Here is an 11,695-nt window from a genome sequence, read left to right as displayed (position 1 = left end):
GGAGGAAGAGAAAGAGGAGCTGCACGGAACAGGATGAAGAAAACGCTACAAAAAGCCATGAAATGTGTTTCTCATCGAACGAAACCTATAATGCCGTTCCCCTAAAAGAATCTGCTATCGGTGTTTCTCTGAGTCGTGGGAGGCTCTGTTCTGAGCTGAGCTCTTAAAGCAGGATAGAATCTTGAAACCCTGCACCTCCCCAGGAAGAATGGATAGCACCCTCCAAAGTGTCTAGAAATAAATGCAGAAACAGAAGAGGCACCTTTTAAGACAAGTGAAATTATTTTGTTAAGTGTGGAAGGTTATTAGAGCAACATAACCAGAAAAAACATCTCTGATAACGAAATAAAATAATGAAAATAAGGCACTTTAAAAAAATGTCAAATTTTCTGTGTCTTCCAAATAAACAAAATTCTGATGACTTTAAATCTCTAACTTAAGTCAGAAGCAGTCAGAAGAGAGGTCTTCAAACTTATACAGCACAGTCTGCCTTTTAGATCAAAGTTAGAATATGTGAAATCCTGAATATTTTTTAACACACCACTATGCTTGGGACAATAACATACACTCTGTTTCACAGAGAGACTGAAGAGGCTACAGACTTCCTGAAAACTATAAAAAGGTTCCCTGGGGAAGGACAATTCCTCCCCTGGTGGGCCACAATGGTTTCGATGGGCTGAAATACATATTTAATACTGAAAGCCTTCCTAACCAGCTGATGGGGGGTAGAAGGGAGAGAGAGGAGGAAGGATTAAATAAAGCAAGCTTCTTAAGAAAGCTATAAATGGCCCTTGTGGCTTTTTTAATTCATATAAAGTCATTTCTAAAAACTTTCACAATAGAAGACAGGCATAACTTTTTTTTTTTTTTTTTTCGTCATTTCAAAGTAAAACTCTGAAAGCTTTCCTGACACGGGGCTAGAAGACATAATGATTATTTTTAAATGTCTGGTGAAAAAATTAGAAAGTCTCAAAGATAAGCCGCAAGTATGTGAAGTAACCCTGAACATTTCTATTTCTGTTCAAGTACCAAAGAGTGTACTACATGAATGAATATATTCATCTTCACTTTATAACTCAAACAGTTCGGGTGCGTTTAAGAACTTTAAAAATGACTAAAACAGGAATTTTTATTTTCTTGGGTACTTAACCCCACTGAAAATCATATAGAAATAAGTATGTTGGGAATATCAGCATCTTTTTCTTCTGATTTTAACTTAAAAAAAAAAAGAAAGAAAAACCACGAAGTCCATTAAGAAATCCATGACAACTGAAAATGTGGGAATATAGACTTGATAGTGTTTACTTAAGGAAAAGGTAAACAGCCAGCTCCAAATTCTTTTTTAAAAATCTAACTCATTACTTTTTTTAAAAAAGGAAAATGTCCACTTTAAGTATAAACACTAACAAAGGCTCTGTATTTTTTTTTTTTTTTAAGATCTTCAGAATCCCTGGAATAATGCCTGCCAACTAAAACACCTACTATGAATTCAGTAATGGGTTATGCAAACATAAATTACAAGGCCAGACATTTTAAAAGGAAAAAAAGGTGATTTATTGACGCACTGGAGACACGGCAGGATAGAAGCACTATTTCAATTTTCCATATATTCCTCAACACTGCAGATGTGTTAATGCGAAAAGAATTTTAAAGTAAAAATTACTCCTAACTCTTCTGGTTCTAACATATCGGTTCATTTATTTAAAAAGGGTTACCAAGGAATGTTTTTGCCACACTTATCAACAAGAAAATTATTATATAGTCAAAGATTTTATCTAGTTTCAGGGGCAAATGAATTTGTTCAAACAAAAATGTATCTCAAAAATCTTATTTAAGAAGAAAAATATAAATATCACATTCCCCTATTTTATAACAGCACAACCTCAAGGTCTATTCTTCTTACCCCAGGCTAGCCCGATCAAATTTCTTACTTTAATTCATTCTTATTCACATAGTCACAGATCACTTTTTCTTGTCTCATATCACTATTGGAACCAGTATTTTTGTTTTTACTATGGCAGATAAAGCAATCATTTAAGCATATATGAAATGCTTTTCATGGGTTGTTTATATCTAAACAAAAAATAGATTTAGAAAAAAATTCTATTTATCTTCAACTTGTAATTAAAGGCAACAGAAGCGATCACCCTTCTCTGAACAGGTCATGGGAACTGCATTGGGCTGATGAAAATCCCCGAACACACATCAAGAGAAAAGGAATCTTCATTTTTCTTCAGTTTGCCAACGGTTGACAGCTACACAAACGGTCATTTTCTAAAGCACATGTAACTGTGGCTGAACACGCTTATCTCAAGGAGAAGCTTGAAAACACTCCCCTAATGAGGACGCACGTTTCAAAAAGCAAAGGTGCAAAAGAACACCTCTGTATTCCTGGCACTGTGAATTCCTTCCCAGAAAAGGCTAATTTGTACGTACACACACACTCACACACACATACACACACAAAATGGGTTCCTGGCACTTTGATTATGTGGACACACCTGACCCCAGGGAAACAGGCTGAGACCAGCCCCATATTTCAGACAAACCAAACAGCCAATAGACAGTAATGGCTTTAAGCTACTGATGACCTGGGCCAAAAATGAAGAACCACTTAATCTTCTGAAGGGAACTGTCAATGTTAGGGGCCCACAGCCGACCTTTCCCCTGATCTTAATCACAGCCACCTATGATAACAGAGTGGAGTTTATTTTTATGCCTGGCTCAGATGATCAATCCTTCAATCCTGACTATTCTGTATGCACACAATGAACCAGGGTAAATTCTGTGTAGCCTTCACACATCCCTCACGTCACACAGGAAATAAAGCCCACTTAATGAGATCTGAAACGATTCCATCCAAACTCCAAACAGTTTACAAACTCTCCCCAAATTAATCTACAAATTCAATGAGACCCCAATAAAAATCCCAACAGAATTTTTTAAATGAAACTGGACAGATGATTCTAAAATTCACCCGGAAGAATGAAGCACCAAGGGTAGTCTAGGTGACTCTGAAGCATAACGAGGCAGGGTATTGAGAGTAATAATATAGTAACCAAATCTGTGTGGTGCTGACGCGGGGGCATGCAGGCAGCTGAAGCGGACAGACAAGGGGGCCTGGAAAGGGAGCTGGGCAAAGGGCACAGACAGGGAAGTAACAAAAGAGGAAATCCTACAGGCCAGTCATTATACAAAAAATGTTCACCCTCAAAATAAATAGGGAAACACAAAGTAAACAAGATGCCATTTCACACTCATCAACTTAGCAGAAATCAGTTTGCCAGCTAACATGAGGTGTCAGCGTGGATGGGGGTGGGGGGGACCAGGCACCCAGAGATCACCAGTAGGGTATGCAAACACCATTCAACTACCCCAGAGATCCACCGGCAATATGTGGTCAAGCTGAAGCTGCACGCGCCCCGTGACCCAGCAAGTATATGTCTGGGTATCAATACTAAGAAACCCCAGAACTCACCAAGGGTTCCTTGAAGAATAAAGAAAAAGTGGCAACAACCCGTAGAGATCCACTTGACATTCTCAGTAAGGTAGCGGACAAACCAACTGTGGATGACGCACGCAATGGAATACAGTACTGCAGCTTAAACGAATAAACTACATATACCTGCCCACATGGCTAAATTTCTAACAGGTAATGCTGGGTGAAAAAGGCAAGTTGTAAAAGGATATATATATATATATATATATATATATACATATATACATATATACATATATGGATACCTTGAGGCAGCATTTGTATATACTGTTTGTATCAGTATCAATAGTAAGAAACAATATATAAAAAAACAATAGTTTGCATAAACAAGGTTATACATGCAAAAACATACAGATATGAAACATCGATTTGGGGAATGAAGGGAGGGGGAAGGAATGGGAGAGGGATTTTAGCTGTATATTTAATATTTTATTTCTATTTGATAAAAGGCAACAGAAGCAAATGGGGCCGTATGTCAACATCTAGTCTTCATGAAGGGTACAGAAATATTTATTTTCTATACTGTTCAGGACGCTCGAAACATCGCATGTTAAAAAAAAAATTTTAAACCTAATTACATCGCTTTGTGCATAGTAACCTCAACACTGCAGGAAAAATGCTGTGAGTCTTAGGCAAAGCGAAGGCGGCTGTGCCTTCTTGGTCTTTCCACCTAAGTGGCCACCCCCTCAGACAAGAAGTTCTTGGAAGAAAGATGTGCGAGCGTCAAACTGTTCGACACAAAACTTTTTGTGAGTAGAAATTTATCCTTTCCATGCCATAACACCAGAGGTGGTGTGGGAAGTGTTAGGAGCCAAGGTCATGGCTGTGGACCCCCAGCAAGCGCTCAACAGTCAAGTCTTGGGACACTCGATCACATACCCTCTCTGAAGCAAACCCTTTTCAAAGCATCCCAAGTACAGTGAATGGGTAAGTAAACATGGGGTCGAATTGGGGTCCCAGATAATCTTCAGAGAGAAAATGGTGACCTTCCAAATGTGACGTAGAGAAACCACCATGAAGGGAGTACTAGGGCTTCAAGTTGCCTCAGGGTACAAACTACTGACTCAAGAAGCCAGTCAAACTCTCTTCTTCCCTAACAGCATTGGAGAGTCTATCTGCTAGGACGAAAGGGCCCTTCTTAAAAAAGAGGGTGGGGGCATAGCTGCGAGTGGGCAGGACAGGAGGTTCCAGATGATCCCGCACACTACACTGTGGTGGGCTCAGTGCACCATGGGAACTCAGTAAATGCTCCCCACGGACCTGCTTCAACACAGCCCTGTGGTCAGGGAATCCAAAAACGTGACACCGAGGCAAATTACTCCTCCTCTCTGGGCCTCAGTTTTCCCCTCTTTGAAACGGAGATCAACAGTGTACCTATTCCGTGGGGATCCCATGAATGCTAAATGAGTTCATGCATTTCAAGCAGTCTTCCTATTAAAACACTGGGCCCCTCTGCCTAACAGGTTCCTAATGTTCCTTGTATGCTCGCTTTTTATGCAATTCACATTTGCAAGTCAAAACCAAGAGCCAACATTAGTCAATAATCACTGTTCAATGATTAGCCCACCAGCCCTATTTCCACCACCCAGCCCAAAACAGAAAAAATAAGACAACAAATCTCTGTGTCAACGGCACTGGTCATTCAGTCATCTCTTTCTCAAAATAATCTCCAAGTGGAAGGGAAGACCTTCCTGTATTTTTGGTTTATAATAAACCCCCTAAGTTAATCAGTGTTCTCTGGCTAATGTCAGATTTTAGCCAATAACTGCTCATCCCTGAGTATACTCCCACAAAACGCCCCCCCAATACACACACACACACACACAAACTCTTTAAATGCATATGCCATTTCAAAGCAATGCTCAAAAAACTGTTTAACTAATAGAAGAGAAAACCACTTACAATGAAGTGATCGCAAGCCAATTTCTGGAACTAAAAGGAGGTAGTTTTGCCTAGTGGCTATGGCTTCAGTCTGCCTGGGTTCAAATTCTCATAAGCAGGTCACTTACCGAAAAAATAAGCCCAGTGCCGTCAAGTCAATTCCAACTCATAGCGACCCTACAGGACAGAGTAGAACTGCCCCATAGAGTTTCCAAGGAGCGCCTAGAGGATTCGAACTGCTGACCCTTTGGTTAGCAGTCATAGCACTTAACCACTACGCCACCAGGGTTTCCAACTTACACTCTATAAAATGGCATTAATAATGCCCACCTCCTGGAGTGACCGTGAGGAGTAATGAAATGTTTGTAATGTACTTAGCATAATGCTTGGCCTTTAGCAAGTACACAACAAATATTAACAAATAGCAATTCACTGTGATTTCAACCAAATTTTATGGCTTTCACATTTAGCCATACCTTAAACACCCTACACAACAAAGATATTTATTGACCGGAGGCCAAGAGCTCTTTTCTATACCCCAGTTATTATTACATCCTACATAGGATGATATTCTCCATTCGAAATACATTTTAGTTGAGGTTTTATTGACCAGAAAAACAACTTAAGGGCTGCTCCCAAAGAGCAGCTTCCAAAGAGAGTTCAGCAGCAAATATTTCCACCCTATGAACAGGGAAGCTAATACAAAGGGAGGGAAGATGACTGTCTAGACATGCATGAAGGAGCAACTTTTTTTTTTTTTTTATTGAATATACTCAAATCTATAGTACAAACTAGGATCTAATCTATCTATGTCTTAAGGATTGTTTCACTCTTATTAATTTTAGTGTTCATTTACAGCTTTAAAATTCACTCATGAACACAATTTCTCCTTTCAAAAGAGTAGATTTTATTAGCACGTGAGAGCGCGCGCACACACACACACACGCCACTTACAGAGCTTCTCCTATCTGTCAAGGCTGTTTTGGGCATTCTACAGCACTTTGTCTAACTCACAGTAACACTGAGGTCGTTGTCACCACTCCCATTTTTTGGTCGAGAAAATGGAGGTGCAGAGAGGTTATATAACTCAGCCTGGTCTTGTGCTTGTAGGTGGCAGACTAAAATCCCATTCCACGTGAATCTAATTACAGTCTTTTCCTTTTGACAGTTATTAAACTCTAAGATAATTTGTCTGTTATACTTAAAATAGCCCTTTAAAAGTGCTAGACACACAAAGGAAGTGCGTTCATGGGCTCAGGAAGGAAAGGGCACGCCAGTCCTGTGGACCCCCTTACTGAGTGAGGCTGGTGGATGGTCCTGGGCAGACACTCAGGGAAAGTGTGGCCTGGAGGCTCCTCAGATGCCACCCTGCTGCCCTGGGCTGAGACTCCACAAAAGGTTCTGGCTGTTCCCTGTTGTCACCGGAACAGAAAAACTGGGAGATTAACTCTTCATGGATTACTTAGGAATTCACTTTTCTGGGCCAAAGGCAATCGAATAAAATAAGGTTTTACTCAAACTGAAATGTTCATTGAACTGAATTTTCTAATGTTCCAAATTTGACAGCATTTCTGGTCTAGAAAGTAGAGGTACTGATTCTTATATCTACAATTAATCGAGTGATTAGAGAAAACAAAGATGAGTTCTTTGCTTGAAAGGAAATTTTAGGAAACCCACTGCTAACGAACCTGCCCAAGCTCATCAATGGTTATTTCAAAATCTCCACTGAAGACTGTTTTGAGGGCAGAGTGCCAAGGGGAGCACTCCACTTCTTAGATTCTTAGATTCATAAAACCTTCCCTGACACCCAGAAGTACCTTCTTCCGTGCACCCTCACTCCCTGCCACGCTGTCATGATTCAGTTCTTCTCACTACCTGGCATTATCCTGCATGTCATCTGTTTACTTGGCCCCCGCCTGCCTGCCCCTGGTAAGGTGACAGCTCTCTGAGAGCTGGAACCTTCTCTCTCTATCACTTGGGGTATCTCAGCACCTCAGACTGTCCCTGACCCCTAGAAAGATGGAAGGAAGGAAGCGAGGAATAAACAGAGAGAGGAAAGCTTCCACTGAGCACTCCTACAAGCTGCACGCTCTGGAATTCATGTCCTAATCCTCCCAGCAGCTGTTCTGTATCAGTTCTCCTCCACGTATCAGGGGACCCAGTCTCAGACTGCTAGTGAGTTTGCTCAAGGTCACGTTGCCTGAACGTTCACTCTACTCCTGACCCAGGACTGGGCATTTTACCTTCCAGGAATCTCACATACTCCTCTCACCATGACCCCATGAAGTAGGCAGAGTGTACTTCTGCAGCTGAAGGAACTGAAGTTAAGTTCCTGTTCCAATGTTATTGAGGTCACAATGTTATTAAGCAATGACACTAGGACCTGACGTGAGTTCAATCTGCCCCAAGCTCAAGCACTTTTCTCTGCTTGGTGTCCTCCAGAGCACACTGTAGGGCTTTCTGGAATGTGGGGGAATGACGTGGCCACCAGACATTGCTGACTTGGGGCGAATTAAGTTTTAATTGCATGTACTCCATCACACTCTCAAGGCAGGTTTTCTCCCTTGGGGACCCAAAGGAACAAGAAAATAACTTCTTTGGTTGATAAACTGACTTAAAGCATTTAATTGTTAACAGCTAAAAGTTCACTATTTTTAAGCTTTATCTAGTTAAAGTCTTACTGTAACGTAATGGTAGGTGATTCCAGAATGATTAAACTTGCGAGTTGATTATTTGGGCTTAATAATTTTGCCAAATACCACAAGGGCCTTTTTAAAACTAAGTTGTCTTTGTCAAAATGAAAATTCACAAGATACTTTTATGTGGGGAGTTCCTGCAGAAGATAAGGGAGCCCAGGTGAATAAAAAAAAAAAACCTGTGCTGGGCTTTCCCCCACCCCCAGGAGGAGAGGCCTTTTCTTTCTTTTTTTTTTTTAAGTAACAGCGTTATAGAGATACAATTCAGAGGTCATAAAATTCGCTCTTTGAAAGTGTACGATTCGGTGGTTTTTAGCATATTCACCAACTCGTGCAATCTTCAAAACTTTTTAGTTACAGAACATTTTCCTTGTCCTCAAAAGAAAACTCATAACCATCAGCAGTCATTCCATACCCCCCACCACCACCCCCAGCCCCTGGCAACCACTAATCTACTTTCTGGCTCTACGGATTTGCCTATTCTGGGCATTTCATATACGTGGAATACACAGTATGTGGCCTTTCGTGTCTGGCTTCTTTCACCGAGCATAACATTTTCAGTGTTCCTCCATGTTGTAGCATATATCAACTACTTTCTTCCTTTCTATGGGTGAGTGATATTCCATTATGTGGATATGCCACAATTTGTTTATCTAGTCACCAGCTGATGGACATTTGGACTACTTCCACTTTTTGGCTACTGTGACTAATGCTGCTATGAACACTTGTGTACAAGTTTTGTGTGGACGTATGTTTTCAATTCTTTAGGGTATATACCTGAGAGTGGAATTGCTGGACCATAAGGTAATTCCATATTTAATTTTTTGAGTAACTGCCAAAGAAAGGTCTTTCTTAAATTCTTTTTTTAATGCTTTGCATAAAAAATAAAATAAAATTGAAGAGTCATATAAAATTTTATCCTCTGCCTGTTTTGAGTAATTAATCTTCTTACTAGAGGATATAATTAACTTTTTTTTTTTTATTTCTTATATTTTGCAAAGAAAAACTTTCTAAATAAACGTCATCAATATGGCAGGACCTTCCATGCTACAAGCATCACTACGTGTCCACAGTATTCAAGGTACGGGGCTAAATGAAAACGTGGAGAAGACACACTTCCTGCCCTGCAAGCCCTCACACTTTAGAGTGGGACAAAGAGATACAATAATGGTGCTAGAGCTGTAGGTTCAGCGGAGATGCTGCTGATGGATCCCTAAGTCCCCACTATGAGCTGTTGTATGGTAGAGGGTTTCGTATTTCTAGCTTGTGACCACCCTGCCGCCCCCTTGTCTTCAAAGCTTCCTCTCCCTTCACTGCCCTTTCAGGAAAGGCTCTCGGGCCGCTAGGGGTCTGTTTCTCATCAGTGCTATGAGGCTTCAATTAACCCACTCACATGTCCTAAATGATACCAGGAAAGTATGCCGGCCTTTTCAGTCTTTCGCTTGCATTGATTTTATACCCTGATGAAGATTCCGACAAAACAAAACCTATGTGTAAAACTCAAGAGTCACACAGGCCTTCGTGTTCTATTGATTTGTCAAAGGCAAAAGAGCAGCTGAGAATTCAGCCACTAACACAAACACGTCAAACAGTAGCTAATAACATCTGTATCTTGTACTGTGGAGCTTAAAAAGTACAGGGAATCATATCTGACCTCATTTAATCCTCACAACAACTCCATGATATATTTATGATTATTGTCCTCACCTCAGAGATATTTAAAAAAAAAAAAAAAACAGTAAGAGGTTCAGGCAAGCTACGTGACATGCCCAGCAAGGCCGTGCAGGCGAAGACGCCCTCTCAGGCTCCTCATCAAGCCCCAGCCAGGCTGCTCAAGGCAGCCTGTGTGCGACGTGACTGTTTGAGTCGCAGCTTTATTTGTAAGTGACTCTCTTTTTCCAGGCTGAGTCACTCCCTGCAGTGCCTATATAAAGGCTGGGGAGGCAGTGACTACATGCATTCGGGCCCAGGCCCCAGCTATATATTACTACCGTCCACTCCCTTGCCTGTCCCGTAGCTCCTTTTCTCTCAGGGAGTGAAGGACGAAATCATCAGGTTTACAGCATCCTCCTTACCTCGGCAGAAAGTGTGCAGCTGACATCTGAAGGAGATGGTGTTGGGCTTGACATAATCTGACATACTTTTATATCTTACTTCAGAAACAGTTCATCCTGACCAGTTAGAAGACAACTGCTGCTGTCCTCAAGAAGGGAGATGCTCCCTTCCGCCCGAGTCCAGAAGGAATCAGCAAATCTAACTCATTTCCACGAGGGTGCCAGAGTTTTTCCAAGTCACATCTTAAGACAACTCCCCAAACCTGATGTTTTACAACTGTTCCCCAAGAATGTAAAAACCTGAAAAATAGTCTGCGAAAGGCAAATTAAAATTCTGTCCTCAGGAAATGATAGCCAATGAAAAACCACTTGTGTCGGCAATGAAGAGAATGTCCCCTGGCACAAAGTGGGGACACTGGCTCTGAGGCAGGGCTGTGGAGGCTGCAGTGGGCGTCCCATCCTGGCCCACCTCCCCCAGCTGGAGACAGCAAGGGAGGAAGAGGCATTCCGTTCCAGGTCCTGACCACAGAGAGCTGAAGCCGGACTCTGCTGATGATGAAAGGAGTAAGAGATGGTGCCCTGAGGACAAAGTGACATGCATATGGGCAGGACGGATGTAGGAAACAGAGATACAGACTGCTAGCATACTGGACGAGGTGCTACTAGGATTAATGCTCCATGTTTAGGCAAAAAAAAAAAAAAATCAGAAACATATTTGCCAGTGAGTTCCAGGACTACAGCTCAGTTTTCCTCACGGAAGAGACGCACTCATTTTATAGGAGACCTGAATTAACCCAACAAAGTCAGACTCTGAAGAAACATTCTGAGGTAGAAGCTGGACACCCTGCCGTAACAAAATGAGCCCTGGGCACGGTTTTATGATAAAATCGCTACATCTCAGGTTTGTGGTTCTCTGCCTCTTTTGCCTTGGTAAATGATGACAGCTCTTCCCTTACTGAAAAGGATGAGGACAAAACAAAAACACCCTTGCCCTCTTTCTGGAGGCAAGTTTAATGCTGGAGACCTTTCTTTCTGAGAGTCAAGCATCATGGTTAAATAGCATAGTCCTTAAGCAAGGCCTAAGTCACAGGGGGACTGAGCTAGCCTCAAGGTTTCTCAAGGAAGGAGGCCATCCCAGGTCACTCGGTCCCCAATTTGAGCAGCCCCTCTTTTCACCTCTAAATCCCTACTGCAAGTCAAACACAGCACACTCACCAGAAAACCTCCCAGGCCTTCACCTTCAAGTGCCTCCAGCGCACTAAACCTCATGCGTCTTTCCTCTAGACACCCATCTGGGAAGTGGCCCAGCCCAGCAATGAAGAGCACTGACCTCCAAGCCAGACTGCTTGGGTTCAACTCCCCATTCTGACAAGTAGTAGCTGTAAGATCCTCAAGACAAACTTTGGCCCAAGGAGCAAACATAAAACTTAACGGAATGAAAAATAAGAAAAAATTAATTCCTAGGTAGAATAAGGCCCCTGCTTGGTGTACATGGTTTGCACTCAACTACTAACCAAAAGGTTTGTGGTTTGAGTCTACCCAGAGTTACCATGGAAGAAAGTCCT

General features: G+C 41.7%; 1 protein-coding gene across 9 annotated transcripts in view; it reads right to left on the bottom strand.

Moving 5' to 3' along the window:
- The window catches only part of CUX1 (cut like homeobox 1), a 458,571-nt gene that overhangs the window by 349,859 nt on the left and 97,017 nt on the right, over window positions 1-11,695 (bottom strand). The window lies entirely within an intron of this gene.

Source organism: Loxodonta africana, chromosome 12, assembly GCF_030014295.1.
Source record: "Loxodonta africana isolate mLoxAfr1 chromosome 12, mLoxAfr1.hap2, whole genome shotgun sequence".
Taxonomy (NCBI): domain Eukaryota; kingdom Metazoa; phylum Chordata; class Mammalia; order Proboscidea; family Elephantidae; genus Loxodonta; species Loxodonta africana.
Note: the sequence above shows the minus strand (reverse complement) of the source record. Positions and strands in the feature narration are given on the sequence as shown.